This window comes from Ornithorhynchus anatinus, chromosome X5 (assembly GCF_004115215.2).
Source record: "Ornithorhynchus anatinus isolate Pmale09 chromosome X5, mOrnAna1.pri.v4, whole genome shotgun sequence".
In the NCBI taxonomy this organism is placed as follows: Eukaryota; Metazoa; Chordata; class Mammalia; order Monotremata; family Ornithorhynchidae; genus Ornithorhynchus; species Ornithorhynchus anatinus.
Window position 1 is genome coordinate 49,723,060 of NC_041753.1, and position 20,052 is coordinate 49,743,111.

Consider the following 20,052-nt stretch of genomic DNA (forward strand, 5'->3'; position numbering starts at 1 on the left):
ACTTATAACTGGACCAGGATAGAGTTTCTGAAGTGGCTCTTTCTGTTTTTTGTCAAAGCTAGTGGCTCCATAACAGCCCCAGAATTGTGGATCAGTATCGAGTTTCTGAAGTTGCTCTTTCGACTTTTCTTCAAACCTAGTAGCTCATAACAATCCGCAAAATTGTTCTTCAGGGCCACAGCAGTTTCAAGGATCTGTTAGCTTAAACATCTGCTGAGTTGTAATCAGTGTCATTAGCCCTAGAATACTGACCCAAGATAAATAAATGAATCAATCAATGACATTATTGAGGGCTTACTATGTGCAGAGCCCTGTACTGAGCACTTGGGAGAGTGCAATACAACAGAATTAGTGGGTACGTTCCCTGTCCACAGTGAACTTAAAGTCTAGAGGTAGAGATTAATATAAATAATTTATGATACATGATTTAAAGATATATCCATGAGTGCTTTGGGGTCATGTTCGGGCAAATATCAAATGCCCAAATGCATAGACAATGCAGAGGGGAGAGCGAGTTGGGGAAAAAAAGGGCTTACTTAATCAGGGAAGACAGTATATGACTGCTTTATCCACTTACTGAAAGAGGATTAGAATACCAGTCATGGTACCATTAGCTATAATTATTCTGTAGGTGGAAGTTGTCTTCTTTTCAATTTCTACTTTGCCATTTATTTCTCTTTCCACCATATGGCTCATTATATTGGAGAGTTCCTTCATGACTTGCTGCTATCTTTGGTCAGTTGCATTTAAATTCTTAAATTATGAAGATGGGACATCCTTATTGGAATATATAGCTTTTTATTATTTTTTGTTCATTTACTCCCATATCTTCATATCTTCAAATACCATTCCTATGTAGATAATTCCCAAATTTACATTCATTCCAGTACTGGTCTTAGAGAAGCAGTGTGGCTCAGTGGAAAGAGCACGGGCTTTGGAGTCAGAGGTCATGGGTTCGAATCCCAGCTCGGCCACTTGTCAGCTTGGTGACTTTGGGCAAGTCACTTAACTTCTCGGTGCCTCAGTTACCTCATCTGTAAAATGGGGATTAAGACTGTGAGCCCCACGTGGGACAACCTGATTCCCCTGTGTCTACCCCAGCGCTTAGAACAGTGCTCGGCACATAGTAAGCGCTTAACAAATACCAACATTATTTCTCCCTCTCTGCTCTCTCATATTTCCTCCTACCTTCGGGATGTCTCTACTTGAATGTCCCACCAACAGCTCACACTTAGATGTCCAAAACTGCACTCAGTCCTGATACTTAGCTAGCTTAGGGAAGTAATGGGGCCTAATGGAAAGAGCACAGGCCTGAGATTCAGCAGACCTGGTAGGTTTTAATCTTGGCTCCACCACTTGCCTGCAGTGTGACCTTGGGTAAATCACTAAACTTTGTCTTTTCCTCAGTTCCCTCATCTGCAAAATTGGAATTCCAATATCTGTTCTCCCTCCTACTTAGACTGTGAGTCCCATGTGGGACCTGATTATCTCGTATCTTCCCCAGCATTTAGTACATTGTTTGGCACATAGTAATCCTTTAACAAATACTATTATTATTATTATTTCGTAGAAAGGGCATATTCTACTGATGATGTGAAGGTAGAACTGACAGAATTTGGTGACTTGCCTAGGGTCACATAGTAGGTAGGTGGTGGAGCTGGATTATAACTCAGGTCCTCTGACTCCCAGCTCTGTGCTTTTTCCACTTGGCCACAGTGCTTCTACATCAAAGATAAGCAGCATGGCTCAGTGGAAAGAGCATGGGTTTGGGAGCCAGAGGTCATGGGTTTGAATCCCAGCTCTGCCACTTGTCAGCTGTGTGGCTGTGGGCAAGTCACTTAACTTCTCTGTGCCTCAGTTACCTCATCTGTAAAATGGGGATGAAGATTGTGAGCCTCATGTGGGACAGCCTGATTATCTTGTATACCCCAGCGCTTAGAACAGTGCTCTGCACATAGTAAGCGCTTAACAAATACCGACATTATTATCAAAGGTGCTATTATGCTGACCCGAGCACTTATCCTGCCTAAATTACTGCAACAGCTTCCTTGCTGACCTTCCTCCCTCCTGTCTCCTTACTCCAGTCCATACCTCACTCTGCTGCCTGCATCATTTTCCTAAAAAAATGTTTATTACATGTTTCCCCACTCCTCGAGAACCTCCAGTGGTCACCCAACCCCCCCTCAAAATAATAACTCTGATATTTGTTCGTCGCTTACCACGTGCCTTGTTAAACAGAAACTCCATACCATTGGCTGTAAAGCACCAATTATCTTATCCCTTCCGATCTTACTTCACTGATTTTCTACTACAACCTAGCATGATCACTTGGTTTCTCTAACAGCCACCTACTCACTGTACCTCTATCTTGCTACTGACCCGTTGTCTACCACCTGCCTTTTTCCTGGAACTCCCTCCCCTGTCATATCCAACAGACTGTGACTCTCTCACATCTCCTTTAAGAGGCCTTTCCCAACCAAGCTCTTATTTCCTCTCTGCCCTTTCTCTTCTGTGTGGCCTTTGCTCTAGGATTTGTAGCTTGTAAGCCCTTAATAATAATAATAATAATAAAAATTTTGATATTTGTTAAGCACTTATGTGCCAAGCACTGTTCTAAGGGCTGGGATAGATACAAGGTAATAAGGTTGGTCACAGTCCCTGTCTCACATGGGGCTCACATTCTCAATCTCCATTTTACAGATGAGGTAACTGAGGCGCAGAGAAGTTAAGTGACTTACCCAAGGTCACACAGCAGACAAGAGGCAGAGCTGGGATTAGAATCCTTGACCTCTAACTCCCAAGCCCATGCTCTTGCAACTAGGCCATGTTGCTTAATATTTTCCCTACCCTCAGTCCCACGTCACTATGTAACATATAAAATTTATTTTAATGTCTGCCTCCCCCTCTGGACTACAGCCCCACAGAAATTATATACTTCTCCTTAAATGATTTTAATTACGTCTCTCCCCAGACTATAAACTCCTCAAAGGCAGGAAACATGTCTACCAACTATCTGTTATACTGTACTCCCCCATGCACTTAGTACTCTGCACACAGTAAGCACTCAATAAATAGGATTAATTGATTTTTTTAGTATGTCAGTCCATCAGTTGTATTTAGTGAGCGCTTACTACCCTGTGCAGAGCACTGTACTAAGCACTTGGGAGAGTACAATATAGCAGAGAAGAACTTTCTGTAGGGAGGTTACATGGCCTAGTAGAAAGAGCATGGGACTAGAAGTCAGGAGACTTGGAATCTATTTCCAGCTGTGTCACTTGCCTGCTGGGTGAATTTAGGGAAGTCACGTAACTTCTCTGGGCCTCAAGTTTTCTCATCTGCAAAATGGGGATTAAATACCTGTTCTCCTTCCCCCTTAGAGCCCCATGGGTGACAGGCACTTAAACAGATCTGATTGCATTTTATCTACTCCAGAGTATAGTATAGAGCCTGGCACATACTAAGCATCTGAAATATTATTATTATTACTATATCTGCTAAATGAAACAGTTGCTTATATTACAATTTTTTTGGTGGGGAAATTAGATGACTACATATGCCTAGTACTAGAAACCTCTTAGCAATGACAGTGCACTTTTATATCTATTTGGGTTGGATTGGACCTATCTCAGTCAAAGTTTTCAAAGTGATAAAGATGAATATTTATCCTTCTAAATATACAGTCTTTTTAATTGCTTGACTTTTTTGTCTTAAGTCATTTACAGTCACAAAAGTTATGGTATTAACAGACCTGAGAAACCTGAAATAACATAATTAGAGTTATGTCACGTCTAACATGGTAAAGGTTATTAAAAGTGATGCATCAGAGTTGTTGCAATGTTAGGTTTTTTTAAATATTCTGTTCAGTAATGTGGAAATCTATTTTTTTCTATAATTAGTCACAGAATATTTTTTCTTTGGTGTGCTACTAGGTTGAATTGATGATATGTTTCAACAAATGAATGAGAAGGTTGATGATAGCCAAAGCTCTATAATACAATACATTATCCTTTTCACTAGTTAGATATAATAAAAGCACATCACAGTGAATCTTTGCCATTAATGGGTGACCTCTAGTATTCAGTGAAACTATGTAATTGAGTAATACCATTTGTGGAGGAAAGAAGTGATTAGAAGAAATGGAATTTAAGTACAGTAAAGCAGTAAGGCAGTGCAGAGGAGTGTCAAAACAGTACTAAAATGGGAAAAAAAAAGTCTTTGAGCAAAGAAAAACAGCTAACAGTCAGTCACCTTGAGTAGCCAACCCAGAGGATCAAAGGAAATTGAGAGTTCAGTACAACAGTTATGAATAATAATTCTGCTCTATTGATGGTAGTATGTTTTCTTAGGTTGAAGTTATACACTGCACCATAAGTGTAAAGTTAAACATTTTCCATTAAGGTCTAATCATCATAATGTCATAAGGAGATTGATAAGGGTAAGAAATAAATTTTGAATAATCTTGAAAAGGTGAGATGAAGTATAAGAGCTTATAAAACCCTTGATTACTTTTTTACCAAGTATGATAATGTTGTGCAAATTACTCTACTTGTATTTCATTTCTACTTTTTCACAGTGAAGCTATCTTAAATTCAGATTATTTTATTGTTGGGTCAGTCTTGATTATTTTGTGAGAGGCATTCAGGAAACAAGATGATTGTCTAAAAACTTAAAAAAATATATTAAGGATAGCTTTATTGGTCATAGTTAAGCTTCTGCTCGTCAATTATAATGCACAGTCAGCTGCTGCTTATTTGTGAATGGGTTATACCACTTTATCGGCAGGAGATTTTTAAGCTCCACATAGTTGTAAACTTGCCTTTCCACTTAGTTCCTAACACTGACTATATTTAGAAGGCTGAGGGCTACCTCCCCATCACTGCCCAAACAGATCACTAAGCTGCCTCTCATTCATTCATTCAGTCGTATTTATTGAGCACTTACTGGGTGTAAAGCACTGTATGAAGCGCTTGGGAAAGTACAATATATAATACAGACCCATTCCTGCCCACAATGAGCGCACGGTCTAGATGGGGAGACAAACATTAATATAAATAAATAGATGAATAAATTAGAGACCTTGTCTTATGCCGTTCAGCTGTCTCCGACTCATAGCGACTCCATGGACACATCTCTCCCAGAATGCCCCATTCTCCGTCTGTGATAGTGTATCTGTAGAGTTTTCTTGGTAAAAATATGGACATGGTTTACCATTGCCTTCTTCCACACAGTAAACCTGAGTCTCCACCCTCAGCTCTCTCCCATGCCGCTGCTGCCCAGTACAGGTGAGTTTTGACTTGTAGCAGGTTGCCTTCCATTCACTAGCCACTGCCCAAGCCAGGAATGGAATGGGTATGTCTCTGCTTGACTCTTCCTCCCATAGCCAAGACTGGTAGTGTACTGGAAACTCCAGATGTGGTCCTGAGAGGGGTAAATTACAGATATATGCAGATATATACATTTATGCTGTGGGGATGTGAGGGAGGATGAATGAAGGAGCAAGTAAGAGTGGTGCAGAGGGGAGTGGGAGAAGAGGAGAGGAGGGCTTAGTCAGGGAAGGCTTCTTGCAAGAGATGTGCTTTCAATAAGGCTTTGAAGTGAGGGATAGCATTTATCTGTCTCCCTACTCTAGCTTCGGCTCCTGTTTTGAATTTGCTGTTGTTCTGGGTCATCTGTACCACTTCTCTCTATTGTTATTGATCAAAAATTGTTCCATCTAACGTTAAGTGTTTGTTGAATTGCCTAAAGTCAAGCATTTTTCTGGCCACCTGGACCAGTTGGAGATTTTCTGTTTCTGAATCATTTTATCATTTCATAGGAACAGAGAGCTCTAATGGAGCTATCAATGAGGAAATGTTTCCAGACAAGATCTCACACCTCTCACTTTCTAGCAGACATTCATCACTCACCTACCAAAGTGAAATCACAAAATGATACTCACTTATTTCAATTCTGTAGGCCATCATAAGTTGATTTTTAGCCTCGCCTAATGGCATCAGTTCACCCCTCCCTTTGTCTAAGTAAGACAAGCCATAAATGAATAATGAATGAAACATTGTAATGGATATTTTATTGGATTATTAAAGAAATGGAAAGGAAATGTCTAGAAATATCTACAGTGATAGATACTGGAAAATAGCAAGGAGAATAGCATATTGACTGCCCTTTTATATATATCCAAGGAGAATCCTTCATTTTTGTTTTTAATTGTATTCCATCTATTGACAGCAGTTCTTTGCCTTGTCTTTCTGTCAGGGACAGGTTGAAAAGCCCTGCAAAAAACCAGAAACTTGATTTAATAACTTGTGAGAGCAACTGTTTAGCATCTGTCCTGAAGGCACAGAGTTGAACTGATAGGTTTCATAAAGAAAATGAGGGATCATTATACAGTTCATCTGAATTTCATTACTTGTTAGAAATACATTCAAAGGATCATAAATTCTGTATTTTTTCATTAGTCAGGAGTTATGAAAAAGGGTCTGTATTTTGTGACAAAATAACAAAGGATTCTGAGGGTTAATAGACATTTTTCCTTCAATCAAAGGAAAGAAGTACTAACAATCAGAAGTAGCTGAAGTTTCCTCATAGAGTATTTTTTCTGTAGCTGAAGATCTCACTGTGTTCTTTATCATGTTCATGTCTGAGAGGACTCTGATACCCTACTCCTGCTCTTATCATTTGGGGTTTCAAGCCAAACCCACTTGGACTCAAAATGACTACATGTTTCTGAAGTTAAGTTGCTGAGACTACTAAATTTTATCACTGGTGGTAGTTGTAGTAAAGCTAGCAATTAAGAGCTCTCTAGGTGCCAAGTCCCGGTAAATGTGTAACTGTTCTATGTGGGACTCACCATCTAAGTGGATGTATACCAATATAGAGGCCAATGAACACGCTTAAGGACAACACTTTTACAAAATGAACTCTGTTAAAGTGGCAAATCAACAGTACTTTGAATGGTGTCTGCTCCTCATCAATCTAAGCAAAAATCCTAATTTAGGACTGTTATGACCACCGTGGCCTCTCCCAAATCAGGCTTCATCCTGGGGTGGTCTTCAGTGGCAGATTAGCCGACTTTGGCAAGAGGAGGCTTCATGGGCCCCAAAGCTCCTGGGTGTAGAGAGATCTAGACCATGTAGAGCCCTGATGTTTCTGCCCTTCTCCTGGCTTTGCTTCCATCCTGCAGGGGCCTGTGGTAGAATGACTGAACCAGGCATGGGGTTGCCCCGCAGACTCCGGATGACCTGTGATGAAATACTAATGAAGCACTTTCACCACATTCGATGAAAGGAACTTAACATGAGAAAATGCAGTGCAAGTGCTAATATGGTTTAGTGAACCAAAATCTATAATGTTGGACAGCAGGTGTAGATAAATGTAAAGTACTTAATTAAAGACCAAGATTCTCCTTTCCCAAGGACAGTTGTGGGACAGACACAAGTGAAAGCACGTATTGTCTTCACACATAAAATTGCTTCAGCGTCTGATGGTTATGGAAAGGCAGTTTAATAGTACTTTTCAATTCTGACTCTACAAAAAAGATCAAAGGTGTTCAGCTACACTGGGAAAGGGCCTCTATATAAAGGTTAAAAAGAGATGGGAAGAAATCATTACCGAGTATTTACTAAGGAAAAAACCCCCAAAACCTTGATGTCTTTGAATTATCAGGACTAGCTGACATGAATACTAGGGTATTTTATGGAATTTATGGGTGGTGTTGCATACCCACTAGCAAATGTTTGAGAACTCATGGAGGGAAGGCAAAGTCCCTGAGGAAGAGAAAAAGGGCATATGCCGTGCCAGTTTTTAAAAAAGGAGACTTTTGTAATTAGACTGCTCAACTTAACATCGATGCCTGGAAAGAACAAATGATCAAAAAATCAATTTGCAGCCACCCTGAAGATCATAAAGATAATAGGATGCAACCAACATGATTTTGTGAATAATAAATTGTGCTAAGCAATTTCAGTCTTCCTTCTATGATAGTGACAGATCCCTTAGAAAAGGAAGAAGCAAAAGATGGAATTCAGTGAGGCTCACTTAGAACAGTACTCTGTACATAGTAAGCACTCAATAAATAGCATTGATGGATTGATTTTGGTCTTTGGCCGGCACAACATCCTTTTTGACTAGCTGAAAAAATATGGCCCACAATATGATGATATTGCTGCGCTGCTGGTTCTGTCCATGTTTCCCCATTCCTTAAGAACCTCCAGTGGTTGCCCATCCACCTCCACATCAAACAGAAACTCCTTACCTTAGGTTTTAAAACACCAAATAAGCTTGCCCCCTCTGACCTTACCTCCCTGATTTCCTACTGCAACCTAACCCGCACACTTCGCTCTTCCAATGCCAACCTATTCACTGTACCTCATTCGCATCTCCCTGGCCGCTGACCCCTCATCTGATCTTGCCTCTGGTCTCCCCCTTCATATCTAACAGACTATCACTCTCCTCACCTTCAAAACTTTATTGAAAGCACATTTGCTCCAAGAAGTGTTCCCCAACTAAGTTTAAGCATTCATTTTCTCTTCCCCATTCCCTTCTGCATTCCTCTTGCACTTGGATTTGCACCCATTATTCACCCAACCCTCAGCTCAACAGGGCTTACTTAAATATCCATAGATTACACTAATGTCTGTCTACCCTTCTAGATTGTAAGTGCCTCTGTTATATTGTACTCTTCCAAGTGTTCATTACAGCCCCCTGCATCAGTAAACACTCATTAAATATGATTGATAAAGTCAAGCATAAGAGATTTCAGGAGACATAAGTAAGGACTGTCAGGGTGATAAAACACTGGGGTAGAAATATGCAAAATGGAGACCTTGAAAAATTTTGGCAACCATTAGTCTCGGTTGCTTTAGCTATTCATTTGCCCAGACAGAAGACTGAACCAAGTCATCTCCTGAAGCCCCTTACAGCTTTGTGATTCTGTAATTCTGTCTTGACTTTTCAGCTCCTCCCTAAAATCACTGAATTAGACATTAGAATATAAAATATCTTTCGTAGAAATTGTTCCAGATTCATAGTTGTTTATAGTCCAAGAGTTAATAAGTCGATATTTAACTGGCATATCTCTTCATAATGTCCCACTTCATGTTAATCTGAAACTTATAATACACACTGCTCAATCCAAACAAGATACACTTTCCTGCTGGGATTTCAAGTCTTTACTATGGCTTACCACAGTGAGATACTGCTGTGGTCCCTGATCAGTGAGAAGTTTAGCTATTGATGAGGAATCGGTTTAAGTGGAAACGAAGAGGAAATGTACTACTCCTATTCAGGAACCAAAGTGAAATCAATAGGTCCAAACTATCTCATGTGCTGCATAAAGGACAAGTTATTTTTAATATTTTTCTATTGCCTACAAAGTTTTCAGGATTCATTTCAAGGGCTAAAGCCAAGATAAAATATTCTAAAGAACTATGATAGTTTAACCTAAGTTGATAGCATTTCATCTGACCAAAATAAGATCTTTTGGAGTTTTCCAGGAACTGAGGAAAGTTTGGAAATACAAGATATAGATATCAGTTGGCTTTTAGTAATCTGATTTAGCATTATAGGATAAATTTTAATTATTTTTATAACTGTTTTATGAAATGAAATTTTCCTAAAATATTTGCAAAGCTCTATTCAATATTAATTGTGTACTAGAATCCACTTGAATTTAGTCAATATTTGAACACTGAAGGTTAGAATTTGATTACCAAAGAGTGTATTCATTTAATTTTGAACCTGCTTGCCCCTGTATTATATCCAGTCAGAAGACCGAGTAAAACATTAGGGAAGTAATTATTTTTTCCAATTGATAAAAAGATAGTACTGCTTTACCAATGTGATAAGTAGGAAAAGATCATCTGTTAAAAAGATTACTGATGTATCCCATTTTTGGCATGGAATTTAATTATTTCCATTATCATATAAATGTCAATCTCATTTATGGGGCCTGTGATTAGGTCTATGATTAGACATGTAACACAAGTCTGATTACTGCACTTTCAAAACCAGTATTAGCAAGGAACATGTCGGATCATTTCTGTTTGTCATTGCTGTCCCTGAATTTAATCTATCTAGAAGAAGAGGAGTTGATTTTCTGGGATGGTATTGTCAGCGTTTTGATGTTGGGAGGCCAACGGAAGGGAGAAGAAACAGAATGTGCACATTAGTTAGGAAGAGGAATTATTGTGAATTTGAGTTTATAATGTCTGTCAGTCCAGTATCTCAGCTGAAGCATTCAGAAAGCTCAGTTGTCTAGTAATACCACTTTGTGTTTCCTTTCAGAGGCCAAGCTTCCTGTGGGAGGTTTTGTTGGTTGGGGGCAAATATAAGGCCTAAAATGTTTGCCCTTCAAGAAGAGAAATAGATCAAAACAGATAATACAATAAATAAAGCATTTACACTAAACATACATCTGGAAAGTGCTATATAAATATTTTCAATCAGTCATTTTTATGGAGAATTTACTGTGTCTAGAACACTGCATTAAGCATTTGAAAGAGTACCACATAGCAGAGTTGGCAGACACATTCCCTGGTCACAGTGAACATACCGTTGTCACTGAATTCTTCCACGTAGATAGTACGGTATCCAGTGATGCTTGGATTGACAGATGAGTAAACTGAATCAAGGGAAGATGACAGCTTGGTGACAATGGGACATTAGTGTCATAACACTTAGAAAGTCAAAAAGGTCTACTATGAGACCTGACCCTACTACAGGTGGCATATTTAGCTTCTTGCAAAGTTTCATCAGTGTTTTCTTGGGGCTCTGCTCACCATCCAGTGGTGGACATTATCATCTACAGCTCCACCCTGTAAGGCAGTGAGCTCACAATAATTGAGAAAAAGCATCTTTGCTGGGAGCGGTTTGTGAGGATGATATTAGGATACCAAAGTACCTGCCAAATAGAAAAGTGAAACAGGACATATTTAGACAGGAGGAGAGAAATATTTTGAAGATATAATGGAGTATAGTCTTAAATGGGGTAGAACAGTGAACTGTTGGGACACAACTTCAGCAAATGGAGCAGGATGACAAACCTCAATCAGAAAAGGAGTGATCGTCTTTGGGCAGAGGCTTTATAAAGTTCAGTGGACTAAGAATTAATAACAATGCTTGCACTCTTCCCATTTCCTAACTGCACTTCATTCTCATCTCAGCCTTCTCTGATCCCTAGCTCTTGGTGCCCCCTGGCCTGGATTTCGTCGTCTCTCTTCCTATCTTCCTTCCCCTGCTGACTTTCAGTTCTTGCCGATTCACAGACCTTACCTCTCCTCGACTTCCAAATGCTCCTAAACTCTTTTCTAACAAGAAGCAGTGTGGCTCAGTGGAAAGAGCATGGGCTTGGGAATCAGAGGTCATGGGTTCTAGTCCCGGCTCTGGATTGGAATTGTCAGCTGTGTGACTTTAGGCAAGTCACTTCTCTGTGCCTCAGTTACCTCTTGTGTAAAATGGGGATTAAGACTGTGAGCTCCACGTGTGACAACCTGATTACCTTGTATCCCCCCTAGCGCTTACAACAGTGCTTGGCACATAGTAAGCACTTCAATGCCGTAGTTATTATTTTTATTATTATTACCTAATAATATTGAGTACCCTGTATTGCACCATTTCTAGAAGCAGCATGGCTCACTGGAAAGAGCCTGGGCTAGGGAGTCAAAGGTCATGGGTTCTAATTCTGGCTCTGCCACTCGTAAGCTGTGTGACTTGGGGCAAGTCACTTAACTTCTCGGTGCCTCAGTTACATCATCTGTAAAATGGGGACTAAGACTGTGGGCCCCACTGGGACAATCTGACCACCTTGTATCCCCACCCCCCCAGCGCTTAGAACAGTATTTTGTACATAGTAAGTGCTTTACAAATACCATTTCTGGAAGCAGCGTGTCTCAGAGGAAAGAGCACGGGCTTGGGAGTCAGAGGTCATGGGTCGAATCCCGGCTCGGCCACTTGTCAGCTGTGTGACTATGGGCAAGTCACTTAACTTCTCTGTGCCTCATTTACCTCATCTGTAAAATGGGGATTAACTGTGAGCCTTACGTGGGACAACCTGATTACCCTGCATCTACCCCAGTGCTTAGAACAGTGATCTGCACATAGTAAGCGCTTAACAAATACCAACATTATTATCATTATTATCATTGTAAGTATACCCATCTTTGGCATTTATGTGTATATAAATGTACGTATGTATATATTAGGTGTATGTATATATGTATGTATATATTGTGTGTATATATACACGTTTTGCCTCACCTGTAAAATGGGGATTAAGACCTTGATGCCATCATCATCATCATCATATTGAACATCCTACTTGTTTTGATTCAACTACTAATATTTGTATGTTTGTTAGAGGATAACTTCACTGTGGGCAGGGAACATATGGACATATGGGTATATGGGCAGGGGAACTGAGGGCACGGGAAATTAACAGCAGGTTTCTGTTGTAATTTCCCATGCACTCAGTACAGTTATTGAACCAAGTGGGTCACTACCGAATGAGCTAGACCATAGGACATAATTAAATGTACATTTGACTACAAAACTTCACAAGTGCTGGGAAAGAGAAGAGACAAAAGACCTTGGAATATATGACCAAATATATGACCTAGGGGTCATGCCACTCATCAGTGGAACTTACCTACAAAATCAAAGCATACCCTTGGAATATAGAGTAGCATTTTGAGTTTTCCCAGTCTGCAGCATGATATAGAGTAAAATCTGTGTGTTTTTTTTCCGCTGCTATGCAAGGGGAAAATTCCCCCAGTGGGCATATCAGATATCCCCTTTCATGTGAGCAATTTTGGGTGATTGATGCCTTGTGGAGAAGAGGCTTATAATGCTTGTGGGTGTGAAGCACCACTGAGACATTTGTATAAAATCTTTCCTAATCTGATTAGTGAACTTCCTCTTCCCCTAGCAAACTCCCTTCCTCCTCCTTCCCCTCTCCCTCCAACACACACACACACACACACACACACACACACACACACACACACAATGTCCTTTGCTCAGGGTTTCTGGTTGATTTCGCCCCTCAGGGATATATGGTGAATAAACTATCCCCAGAGTTTTAGCAGATTTACTTTAGGCAGAGCAGGATTTGCTATTCTGCTAATCCAATCAGCAAACAGTCCTTTTTATCTCCCTCCCACTCACTGTAAACAATTTGTGTCTTCCAGTTAGGTTATAGCCTGGATGTCAGAAACTGTGTTTTTTAAATCATATTATACATACACAAGTATTAGTGTGCTCAGGATATAGTGGATAATCAATAAATACTGTAAGATTTTACACACAATTGTAAACTGTTCCCCTGGCTGTAGACTCTTTGGGTAGGGATCTTATCAACCAACTTTATTGTATTGTGCTTTCCCAACTGATCCAGTGTTCTACATTCAGTAAAATCTCAAATACCATTGATTACTGTTAATTGTGATAGTAATGAGAAGCAGCGTGGCACAGTGGAAAGAGCCCGGGCTTGGGAGTCAGAGTTCATGGGTTCGAATCCCGGCTCTGCCGCTTGCCAGCTGTGTGACTTTGGGCAAGTCACTTAACTTCTCTGTGCCTCAGTTACCTCATCTGTAAAATGGGGATTAAAACTGTGAGCCCCACTTGGGACAACCTGATCTCCTTGTATCCACCAGCGCTTAGAACAGTGCTTTGCACATAGTAAACGCTTAACAAATGCCACCATTATTATTATTATTACTTACTATGTGCAAACTACTGTGCTAAACACAAGGGTAAACAGAAGATTAAATAGAGTCCCTATCCCACCCAGGGCTCACAAGACCAATAGAAAGAATAGAGGGAAGTAAACAAAATAAGTTAAAACTTATGGTCACACAATAACTGCTAAAATATACTAAAATATAAATAGAATATACAATAATAATATATATAATATAACATAATATAAATGAAATGTTAAATATACTAAAATATACTAACCCACAACTATTTCAATAGGTAAATGAACAGTATTTGGTTAGAGGATTCATTTCCTAGCATCAGGCAAGAGTCTTTAGTTCACAGTTTCTTCTAAGTTCTTAAAGGTCTAAAGGGAGACTATGGGATTTCCATGTAGTCCTTAGTTTGGACATAGGGTGGCCCCTGAACTCTGGGCTAAATTCATTCAATGGCATTTATTGAGCGCTTACTGTGTGCAGAGCACTGTGCTAAGCACTAAATGAGTGCCTGTGCTTTCTGCTCATTCCGTTTTCCTGACGGGACTGAGCTTTGGTACCAGGGTTCTATGGAATGACTGATTGATTGGATATATGCACACCAGAAGTCACTATGCTCCTTTCTTGGGATATCAAATCTTCATTTGGATTCCAGTGGGACTTTTTAAAATCTTGCTATACAATAATACAGAGTCCCCTGATGGTCATCTCTTACTCTGTTAGCTGGAATTTTTGACAAATGGGTCACTCAAGAACTTGCCGAATCAAAACACTTTTAGCATAGCTTCTTCTGAATCAGCATCCACGAAGCATCCACAGAATCAGAAACTACACTCTACTGAAAAAAAGAGATCAACAACTAAAATATTTTCAAGATTAAGGCCCCAAAGAGGCTAAACATAGAAAAACATTTTGTTTTGAGGAAATGAACAGGCTGCCAATAGCTATAAATAACAGATATGTTTCGTATGCAGCTGAAAGAAATCAAGATTTACATTCATGAACTTTGTTTTATTTACTGAATTTATGTAAAAATGTTAGGCAAAGGCAAATTGTTGTTGGTTTTACTTGGAACATACAAAAACAAGTGCTTCTAATCTTAAGGAAAATTATTTGTTCCTTGTCATTTTTTATCTTTAGCTTGAGGGCATGCTTAGATCCTACCTAAAAATTCTTTATCATAAATTCAACTTTTCTAGGAAAACTACCAAGTGCATGAATATTTTTATTTTAGTATTGTGGTCTACAAATCAGACCTTTCATCTAACTTTTATGTTGGCAGTCTCTCTAGGAATTTTATTGGTAGAAATCTGCCATGGGTTAAGCATGTTCATAAAAAGTTAAGCTTGGTGATTTTTGTGTTCGAGAAAAGGATAGGAAAATGTTTTAAATCAACAGTGTTTATTGAACACTTACCTTGTGCAGAGAAATGCACTCAACATTTGGGAACACACATCTCCTCCAAGAGGCCTTCCTTGAGAAAGTCCTCTTTTCTACTATTCCTACTCTCATCTGTATCACCTGTGCACTAAGATATTTACCATTTAAGCACTTGATATTCACTCCACAGTATTAATGTACATATCTGTGATTTATTTATAAAAACGTCTGCCTCCCTCTCTCCTAAGCTCCTTGGGTGCAGGGAAAATGCATACTGACTCTGTTGTGTAGAGCCCTCCCAAATTCTTACTGCCTTGCTCTGAGCACAACTGCTCAATAAATATGGTTGATTGAAAGAATACAATATGCTCATTTCTAGACTGTAAACTTGTTGTGGGCAGGGAATGTGTCTGTTTATTTTTATATTGTCCTCTCCCAAGTGCTACATATAGTGCTCTGCCCATAGTAAGCGCTCAAAAAATGCAATTGACTGACTGAATAGTGTTGGTGGACATGATTGCTGACCTTAAGGAATTTACAATCTAGCATCAATGTCCTCCCCTGTCTTTCCAGCACTGTAGAGAGCACTACCATCCTCTCTGTCTCTCAAGCCCGTAACCTTAAGGTTATCCTCGACTCATCTCTCTCATTCAACTTACATATTAAATCTATCCCCAAATCTTGTGAGTTCAACCTTCACAACAGTGCTAAAATCCAGTTTATCCTCTCTGTCCACACTTATACCATGTTAATCCCAGCACTTTCCTATCCTGACTTGATTACTTGCATGAGCCTTCCTGCTGACCTCTTTGCCTCCTGTCTCTCCCTACTCCAGTCCATACTTCACTCTGCTGCCCAGAAATTTTTCTACAAAAGCGTTCAGTCCATGTTTCCCCACACCTCAAGAACCTCCAGTGGTTGCCCAGCCATCTCTTCATCAAACAGAAACTCCTGAACATAAGCTCTAAAGCACTCAATCGGCTTGCCCCCTCCTACCTTACCTCCCTGATTTCGTACTACCACCTAGCCCGCACACTTTACTCCTTTAAGGCCAATTTACTGTACCCCGATCTTTCTATCTCAATTAATCAATCACATTTATTTCCTGCTTACCGTGTGCAGAGCACTATACTACATGCTTGGGAGAGTACAATGTAACGATATAACAGAGTTGGTAGACAGATTCCTTGCCAATAACAAGCTTACAGTCTAGAGGGGGAGCCACACATCTGGCCGTCAACCCCTCACCTGTGTCCTGATAGATGATCACTCTCCCCACCTTCAAAGCCTTAATAAAAGCACATCCTCTCCAAGAGATCTCCCCTGACTAAGTCCTCATCTTCTTCTCCTTCTCCCTTCTCTATCACCCTTGCTCTTGGATTTGCACCCTTTCTTCACCCTTCCCTCAGCCCCATAGCACTTTTTTATGTATTCATAATTTATTCATATTAATGTCTATATTTCCCTTTGGACTGTAAGATGGTTGTGGACAGGGAATTTCTCTACCAATTCTGTTATATTGCACTCTCCCAAGTGCTCAACACAGTGCTGTGCACACAGTAAGTGATCAATAAATGATTAATTGATTGTTAGTGACCTAACATATGTATACACACATATATATTATATATAATATATATGTATACATATACAATGAGATATAAGCATGCTGTCTGGAAATAACTCAAAATATCTGAGTGGTGGAAATAAAAACTGAAGTTAATAGTTTATTAAAATATTTCACTTCGTTTTTGTTTTGTTTGTTTTGCTGTGTCCTTAAAACAAAGCCTCAGACAATGTTACATCCCAGCTGGAAACTGGGAGTCAGTTACTGAGGGATTAGCTCTTTTTGAGCAAAAGCTTTGCATGGAAAGAGAGACAAGGAGACCAAAAAAGATAGCACCAGTGCTGCAAACATTCAGCAGAATAAGAATGACCTTTAAGGGTGCCTAGTGTGGCTGGAAATGTGGATTCCACATTAACTTTTTCAGCCACACATGCACTCATACATTAACTTCACCACCAGTGGACTCTTCTTTGAATATGAATGCAGTTATACAACCTGAATATAAATACTATTTCAGGTCCTTTGTAGGTTAGATTTCATGATTTTGTTATTTCATTGTTTTAGAGTTTTGAGTTCCAAGTTGAGGGTGAAGTCAGTACAAGATCATTTTTATCATCCTCCTCATAATCATCACCATCAACGTTTATTGACCATAAAATGAAAATAGATGACAAGGTCTCTGCCATTAAGGATTTACTGTCTAATGTGCAGTTTAATTGTACTGGATTAGTATTTATTGGTTTAAATTTGGGATTTAAATAAATGAAATGAAGGTCATTAAACAAATCAATCAGTACCTAGGAACAACATTTTACCCATGAATTATGACCAATATTTTAAATAGAAGATGGTACAGAGACTTGGAACATGAATTTGCATCTATCTAGTTGGCATTATTATATTCCTTAAATATCAATGACCATTGGGTTTAGTCCCAGTAATTTAATTTTCAGGTAATGAAACCATGTTAGGACATCAAGCTTATATGAGTTCCTGTGGTCAGGGACTGCCTATCAACTCTGTTGGATCATATGTATTACGTATTATATGTATTTTATGCATTATATGATAAGCAGATTGGCTTAGTGGATAGACCATTCATTCATTCATTCATTCAATAGTATTTATTGAGCGCTTACTATGTGCAGAGCACTGTACTAAGCGCATGGGATGAACAAGTCGGCAACAGATAGAGACAGTCCCTGCTGTTTGACGGGCTTACAGTCTAATCGGGGGAATAATAATGTTGGTATTTGTTAAGCGCTTACTATGTGCTGAGCACTGTTCTAAGCGCTGGGGTAGACATAGGGGAATCAGGTTGTCCCACATGGGGCTCACAGTCTTAATCCCCATTTTACAGATGAGGTAACTGAGGCCCAGAGAAGTTAAGTGACTTGCCCACAGTCACACAGCTGACAAGTGGCAGAGCTGGGATTCGAACTCATGACCTCTGACTCCAAAGCCCGTGCTCTTTCCACTGAGCCACCATGGGCCTGGGAGTCAGAAAGTCATGGGTTCTAATTCCGGCTCCGCCACTCATCTGCTGGGTGACCTTAGGCAAGTCACTTCACTTCTCTCAGCCTCGGTTACCTTTTCTGTAAAATGAGGATTGAAATTTTGAGCCCCATATGGGACAGGGACTGTGTCCAACCCAATATGCTTATATCCTCCCAAGCACTTTGTACAGTGTCTTGTACATAGTAAGCAGTTAATGCCATAATATGCTCTCAAGTGTTCAGTACTTTGTTCTGCACTCAGTAAGTGCTCAATATATACCATCGATTGATTGAAAACCGTCTCCAAAATGGGGAATAAAATTTTTATTTTTCCATTTGGGATTCAAAAAGCAAAATAAATAATAGCCATAGCTGAGGAACTGTGTTTTTGGAGACCTAGTCATATCCTGGGCATGGGAGAACAACCCTAAATGATGTTGAGTTGGAATTGATGTCTCTGCCACAGTAATGGGGAAAGTAAAACCATGGTAGATGAAAGGCAAGGTGAAAGTACCTCAACTCAGGATGGGAAGCATGGCATAGTGGAGAGAGCACAGGCTTGGGAGTCAGAAGGTCATGAGTTCTAATCCCAGCTCTGCCACTTGGAGTTAATATTTTAAAGCTCTAATTTAAGCTGTTGTTCATGTAGTCAAATAACCAAACATCATTTATTCCTGTTTTATTGAGGTCCAGGAAAAGAAACAACATGCACAACTATGTCTACGAGTTGATGTGATTGCAGTGATAGTTAAAATTTAAAAGTTGCTTGTTCTTTTCACTGCATGAGGAAGAATATGGAGCAGCAATGCAAGTAATATCTGCATCAAATACCTGCAATACATGGTCATTGGGGGCTCCATAAACCTATCATTGAGGATGATAACCCTGTTATTGTTTAGATAGCCCTGTTCATTTTTCATCTCATCTTCTTTCTGGGTCTTTTTGCATAATTTTTCACTTTACTGAATTATAGGCAAGATTTTAATCAATCAATCAATGATCATACTTACCCTTGGCAGTTCCCTCTAGACTGTTAACTCAATGTGGGCAGGGAATGTGTCTGTTAATTGTTATATTGTAGTCACCCAAGCTCCTAGTTCAGTGCTCTGCACATAGTAAGTGCTCAGTAAATATGATTGACTGACTGGCAGAGTACAGCATAACAGAATTAGCAGATATGTTCCTTGTCCATAACAAGCTTACAGACTAGAGGGGAAGACAGACATTAATATGAATAAATAATTTATAATATATAATCTGAAATATGTAAACAAGTGCTGTGGAGTTGCGGGCAGGGAGAATATCAAATGTCCAGAGGTCACAAATTGAAGTGCATAGATGACACAGTAGGGACAGCGAGCCAGGGAAAAGAGGGCTTATTGGGGAAGGCCTCCTAAAGAAGATGTGACCTTAATAATATTTTGAAGGTGGACAGTGAGGTGGTCTGGTATATATGAAAGCGGGAGGGAGTTTCAGGCTAGGGAGAACTAGGTCCATTTAAGAATGTACCTTAACAAATTATACTGTATAATATCGGATAATCTCAGCAGCTTTTCAAAACTAAATCCAATATGGGATTTTTCTTATATATCCTCTTCCTCATATTCCAGATTTCCACTTAAACCTGTAAAAGCTGAGGATTAGATTTGCTACAATATCAGTGTATCTGGAATCCTTTAGACTTGTGTCTGGAAAATGGTGTGTTCGGAAATCTGTAAAGCATCTTTCCTGTTCCTTAGATTGGTATAAAGCAGCTCCTGGGAACACTTTAATTGACTCTTTTTTTTTCAATCAAGAAGCTGAAAAAGTAATCATTCCCACTATTTCATCTCCCAGAGGGAATTTCATATACAGTGTCTTTGAGAGGAGTCTAGAAGTTTTAGAAGTTTCAACCACCTATTTTTCTTTTGTGTTGGGCTTA

The 20,052-nt window shown here is 39.5% G+C and overlaps 1 protein-coding gene and 1 non-coding gene across 43 annotated transcripts in view; one reads left to right on the forward strand and one right to left on the reverse strand.

Moving 5' to 3' along the window:
• PTPRD (protein tyrosine phosphatase receptor type D) overlaps positions 1 to 20,052 on the forward strand; it is a 1,860,044-nt gene that overhangs the window by 1,481,724 nt on the left and 358,268 nt on the right. The gene's annotated exons all lie outside the window — the stretch shown is intronic.
• Positions 5,293 to 5,428, reverse strand: LOC114808463. The gene has a single exon (XR_003756311.1). It is a non-coding gene; the product is annotated as a small nucleolar RNA SNORA7 (small nucleolar RNA).